The following is a 6,127-nucleotide window of genomic DNA, read 5'->3' as shown; positions in this document are numbered from 1 at the left end:
AAGAATGTAAGATGCTTTCTTATCTCTACATTTGCACTTTTGCAATAGAGATCCAAATGCTCTGTGACTTTCACTGAAACTATGTATACAGAAATATATGAGGGCTTTTTCTATAGAAAAATAGAATTACTGAGCCCATTGTCCAGGAACAGGAAAAGAAGTTTGAAGAGTTGACCAGTCTTGGATAAAAACAATCCATGTGGAACAGGTAACCACTACTCCCTTATAATGAGAAGCTGTTTTCTATGGCTTTCAAAGGGAACAAAATAACACATTTTAAAGTACCCCAATTCTAGAGTACTTTCATATCACTTAAGGAGTATTGAGGTAGTATAATTCTAGAATACAGCAATTAAAAATAGTTATATCTATCATATATATATGATAGATATGAATAAGTCTTGATGAGGGCTGAATCTTTTGGTCTGTGCAATTGTATTTATGTCACACAGTTTTGTAAATAGGGCCTGAATATATTCTCTGGATTCAAATGAGTCATCAAAGTCATGCCTCTTGTTCCAAAGTTGGCTCTCTGAATCAGTGATGTCAGCTAGGACCATTTATATGCTGGGAGTGATCATTATGAGGCAAAGAAAGAAAGAAAAGAAACCCTCTGTTTTGGCACTCAAGTCAGAAGCTTCCATTGTGGTTCTCAGAAACTGCATAAATCCACCGGCTGTTCTGAGCTCATTCACCCTCTGCACTGAGAGTAGTCTATGCTACTGTTACAAAGGGCTGCATCAGCAGGTTCTATTTCTTACCAGCTACTGAGGTCTGAAGATGTGTGTGTGCGTGTGTGTGTGTGTGTGTGTGTATGTGTATGTGTGTGTGTATTAACAAAAAGGAATCTCTTTGGTACATTCCAATTGGGATATCATAGCAGAAGACTTACTCTTGCTTTGCGCCTGAAGCCCAGAATCCTCAGGCACACCCACAAGCCCCTGCTGTCTCTGCTTCTGCCCTTCGGAGTGCCAGGCATTCTCTTAGTAATGAGATAGAGGAAGGAGGAAAGTCTGAGGTTAACTTTCACATAACGAAGTGAGGACTATCAAATACAGGAAAGAGCAGGAGATAAACAAAAAGTTTATGACAACCACTTGGTGCTTAGGCCAGACTTTGTATCAGGACCTCTCCTTCCTGGAGAGAAGGCTTTGGGATGGCTCCATGCTGAGGAACAGTGGGTGACTGTACAAGCAGCTGAAAGTCATCTGGAGCAGTCCCAGGGAGACAGGGTCCTGTGGCTTCTGGAAAGCCACACATGGCAGAATTTAGCATAAAAATACCCTTCAAAGAATCAGTGTGGAGAAATGGATTTCAGGACTGATTTTATCTTTGCAACCCAAGAACAAAACCCAAGGGGACTGTGAGGTGTGTTCTCTCCTATCTTCTCCTTGGCTCTTTCATATTCAAAAAAGAAAACCCGAAGCACAAAGTTAAGGGATTGGATGTTCTTCCTTATCCCCTCTGACCTTCTCTTCCTATCTCCCTGCAAAGTTCCACTTTATTTCCACTTGCCCTCATTAAAGTCTAATCCATAGACACCCACATGCACCCACCCTAGCAGAATGCAGTGTGGCTCAGTACATGGCTTCTCTGGTGTACTTTGGATAAGGATACTGAGATGCTCCAGTTTTTAGTGTTTTATAGTCAGTTATTTTCATCCCCAACTGAGCCATTAAGTAACATGAATCCTGAGACTGGTGGTAAGCAGGTCTCTCAAAAACCCTTCCTAGAGGCCCAGGCAGAGCTCACAGCTGGGGTTGGCAGGGCATGAGACTTGGCTCAGGGCAAACTGGTATGATGCCAGAAAAATATTTTTGATAGAAGAAAATCAATTGACACCCCACCTTTAAAAATAAAAGAGCTAGGTACATTTAGATTGGCAGGAAGAGTTTACCTTTAAATTACTTTGAAAATTCCTTTTATTCAACTTTAAACATAGATTTCTCAAATGAGAATTCATTTGACTGCATTTCAGTGTGGCCAAAGGGAATAGCAACACATGGTAGTAGTTCAGTTTATCAAATGAACAAATCCATTCACCAACAGTGCGTTTACTTCTTTAGGATCCTATGGGAACATGGGAGTGAAAAACTAAATACAGGAACAAGGTAAAAACTTACCAAGTGTGTATCTCCATAGGCAAACACATCAGTCACTATGTGACCCCCTTCAAGCCAAATTTTAGAGTCTGAGAAAAACAGAGACTCAGTCAAAGTTCTTATTTGCTGTCATTTATTATATATCTGCCACTTCAGGTATTTAAACCATTAAGGCATCCTTTGGTCTCTAACTATTTAGAGAACTTGACCCACCCCTTGTATAAAAAAAAGATTGAATTGTCTCCCCAGGAAAATAATATATATTAGGGACTACCGGAGATGCAATTCTTTTTTTTTTTTTTAGAGAGGGAGCCCTGCAATGGGATTTTATGATCTGAAGTGTAGATTAAATAAATTGTGGATTGGTCATATGATAGACTATTATACAGCCACTCAAACTCAGGGTTTTTTTTAAAGCTTTTTCATAATATATATGTGTGTGTGTGTATATATACATACATATATATCTCATATGTGTACTTATAGATGCAAAAAGACAAAGGAAACATACCAAAATATTAAGAACGGTTGTCTATAAAGTGTAGGGTGATGTACGGTTTACGGTTTAGAATTTTAAAATATTTTTTCATTCCAGCTATCCTACAATGAATATGTTTCATTGAAAATCAGAAAAAAACATTTTTAAGAAGTGTACTCCCAAAGTGTCTAATCTATATTCTGGAACTTTAGCAAATGTAAAGCAGTTGTTGATAAGGTCAGGAGGATGAATTTGATCATTTTGTGAACTATTTACTTTGGTTCCTTGGCCCTGTGCTACCCCACATCTGGAGAGCTTCCTCTAAAATAAAAGCTTTTTATAGTTGCTGGAGAAGCAGTTTGAGGTCCTTTCCCTTTAGTGAGTCATTGGCATTATTGTTGCCAAGAGGTCACTAATGCTCAAGAATAAGAAGTGCTCACTTGCTTACATCTCCACTCAGTAGCCTCTGTAAGCGGTGAACGGCAGTGTGCTGAAGTTTAGGGGATCTCTACTGAAAGTTAGAGATCTCACTTCTGGACCTGGCTCTGACTCACGCTCCTACTGCGGGCTTAGATGAGCTGCACGGACTTGATGGCCCTAAGCTCTACTTCAGCTTTACCTAGATCTACACAAAGGAGTAGAGCACAGGAAATGGAAACTGCATGGGTAAGTTCATGACAACTGTATGAGCAAATGGGAAGGTTTTCTTTCTGATGACTTGAATATCTTTAAAAGATAATCAGTTGTTTAAAGCAAAACCATGACTGTACTAAATATTCATATTATCTACTTTAATTCTCATAATCACCATACTGAAGAAGATACTCTTGTCATCTTACAGATGAGCAAACTGTATACTTACAGATGAGCAAACTGAGGCTTTGAGACCTTACTATCTAGCCCAAGGTCAAATAAACATCATTTATATCCTATTGCTTTGTGTCTGTGACACAGTACACATTTTCTTTGCTAAAAGTATGTGGGAGGGAGGAAAGTATATTGAGTAATTACTATATTTAGCTGCTTGAATAAATGCCTCTCTTTGATGAAAGAAAAAAGACATTTATTGCGACACATTACCAAGTTACTCATAAAAGTAAATGTGAAAAATCTGTAAAAAAGGATGTCTGATTCACTGAAAGGGAAATGTCCTGAGAGCTGATGGATTAGGACAAAGACCAGTTGGGCTTCAGGAACATTTAGAGGGCAAGTACCCACCTTTTTGTGGCAATGGTCAAGGAGGAGAGAACAATAATGTAAATGAATATTTGTACTTTAAACAGGTTATGTTGTTTATAATTTCCATGTGAATTAGGAGTTAAAAACAATGAAACCAAGATAAATAACAACTGCCCCATTTTCCACCACAAGTAGAATTTTAGTCAAGGGAAAGAATATATTAAAAATAATACTCATTTTTACCTGTCCAGTAAGTTTGATGGTACAAATCCCTCTGATTGAACCTGAGCCTTTCACATGATCTCAGACACTACCCAGGTCCATGAGATATTATATGGCTCTTCCTCCTTTTTCAGTGGTATCAATGCTGACCAGGGGAAACTGCATGCACGTGTGTGTGTGTGTGTGTGTGTGTGTGTGTGTGTGTAGGACTAATGAAGCAAGCAACTAACAGAAGTTTGTTTTAAAAAGCTGACATTTATTAAGTTCTTACACTGTACTGGAAACAATATCTCATTTTTTAAAATAATATATCATTTAATCTTCATAAAGACCCATATACTGGGACCATTTTTATCCTTTTTTTGCAGATGAGGAAATTAAATTATAATGAAATTATACCAAGTCCTGTATTTGCCTGTTTAGTTTCTCCCATTTTGTCACTCCTGACAGGCAGAGTCTTGCTAGTTTGAGAAGAGTCTAAAACAATGTATCTAATGAAAGAGAGAAGCCAAAAGTTGTTAAGGCTTGTGTTGAGAGGGAACTTGGGTTACATTTTGAAAAGGGCAAGCCTGGGGGCAGCTTCTGGGTGTGAATGAGCTGGAGGGGAGGCGGAGGGGGATGCAGTGAGGTAGACAGGAGACCGCCTTTGATGATCCTCAAGAAATGCAAAGAAAGGGTTTGGGCTGCATTTCAATTATTGTTGGTTGTTGAAATGTGTTTAAATAAATAACTTTACCTCCTTAATCCTCTCACATCCCATCAAAGGCGGGTAACTATTGACAGAAGAGGAATGGGAGCTCATTGTCATCACAGATGCCTCCTGCCCGTTACCAACACCATCACACAACAGCGGTGGGGGTTTCAGCATCTGCCGTGTTTGTGGCACTGTTAGTGCTTTACACCTGTTATTTTACTGAACTTATACAACCTCTTTGTACAGTATGTGTTTAGATAACAGCAACCATATATTGGATGCTTCCTGTGTGCTAGACATTGTGTTAAGTACTTTACATTTATCATCTCATTTACACTCAACAGTGGTGTATATATATGCTCTCTCAACAAAACAAAGGCTAGAAGAGTCCTCTGTTTACCTCTCAATATTAACTTAAAGGGACCTAATTTATTTATCTGCATCCTTCCTTCCTTCACATTCTTAAACCATCCAAGCCAAAGTGTGGTGGTCATTTTTGAAGAATCTGATATTCTTGACTTGGTGTCAATCTCAAGAAATGAAAAAGTCAGTCATGCCAAAGACAGTAGGAAAAAGGACTTTCAAAGCCTGTTTGGTAACTAAGCACATGCAGAGCAAGAAGAGACAGAGTGTTCTGAACTGAAAATGCAGGGAGTCTGAGTCTCGGTCCAGAACAAATGAGTAGCTCAGAATGAATGACTAAGGACTTTGCCACAGTGTTCTCTGCTCTGGCTATTAGGTCACCCTAGGAAAACACACAGCTATTTAAGGACAGAAAAGAGTTTTGTGTATACCCTCCAGCTGCTGCCTCGCCTTCTTGCAGGCTCTGAAAAAAAATCAGTGGCAGATGCTCACAGGCAATTCAGTTTCTGCCATTGATACTCAGTGCAGCCCAGGGCTCAGCAGCCCCAGCATCATTTAGGTGCTTGCTTCATCATCTGGGTCCCCATCTGAGAATTACTGAATCAGACTCTGCATTTTATCGAGATTCAAGGCGATTCCTATGCAAGTTAAAGCTTGAGAACTTAGGAAATATTAGATCAACAAGGAAGGAAAATGCTAACATCAGTAGACTCCCAACCTGATCATGTCCCAGTGTCCAGACCCCTTCAGCAGCACCCACTGTCTTTGGGCTAAGGCTCCATCTCCTTCACGTGGCTTTAGACTCTCCAGCTTCCTCTCCTCACTCTTCCTTCTTAAGTTCTAGCCAAGCTCAATTTAGTGCAGCAACATGTACCAGCCAGGCTTTCTTTTTGTTCTCTGTTTTGCATATAACTGAAATAGGACAATTTTAAAGCCAAAGAAATATAGCATCAGTTAGGAACAATGAGCATTAAAGAAGAGAGAGGTCTCCTGACCCCTAGGAGCCCAGAGAATGTGCACATGGCTGGGTCAGTGCTCTGCACACAGCTCAGTTCCAGAAGCACATCTCTTTCCAGGAGGATTCTGGAC

General features: G+C 39.7%; 1 protein-coding gene across 4 annotated transcripts in view; it reads left to right on the top strand.

Annotated features, from left to right (window-relative positions):
• Positions 1-2,976: 2,976 nt before the first annotated feature.
• RUBCNL (rubicon like autophagy enhancer) overlaps positions 2,977-6,127 on the top strand; it is a 60,358-nt gene continuing 57,207 nt past the window's right edge. For 3 of the 4 annotated variants that reach the window (XM_073212631.1, XM_073212630.1, XM_073212632.1), the window contains exon 1: positions 2,977-3,246. The gene's annotated coding sequence lies outside the window, so the exon portion shown is untranslated. The remainder of the gene's footprint in view (positions 3,247-6,127) is intronic. The other variant, XM_073212634.1, reaches the window with a different exon arrangement.

The sequence above is a fragment of the Manis javanica genome, chromosome 9, assembly GCF_040802235.1.
Source record: "Manis javanica isolate MJ-LG chromosome 9, MJ_LKY, whole genome shotgun sequence".
NCBI classification, from domain to species: Eukaryota; Metazoa; Chordata; class Mammalia; order Pholidota; family Manidae; genus Manis; species Manis javanica.
The sequence above is the reverse complement of the archived record's forward strand: the minus strand, read 5'-3'. Positions and strand labels throughout refer to the sequence as shown.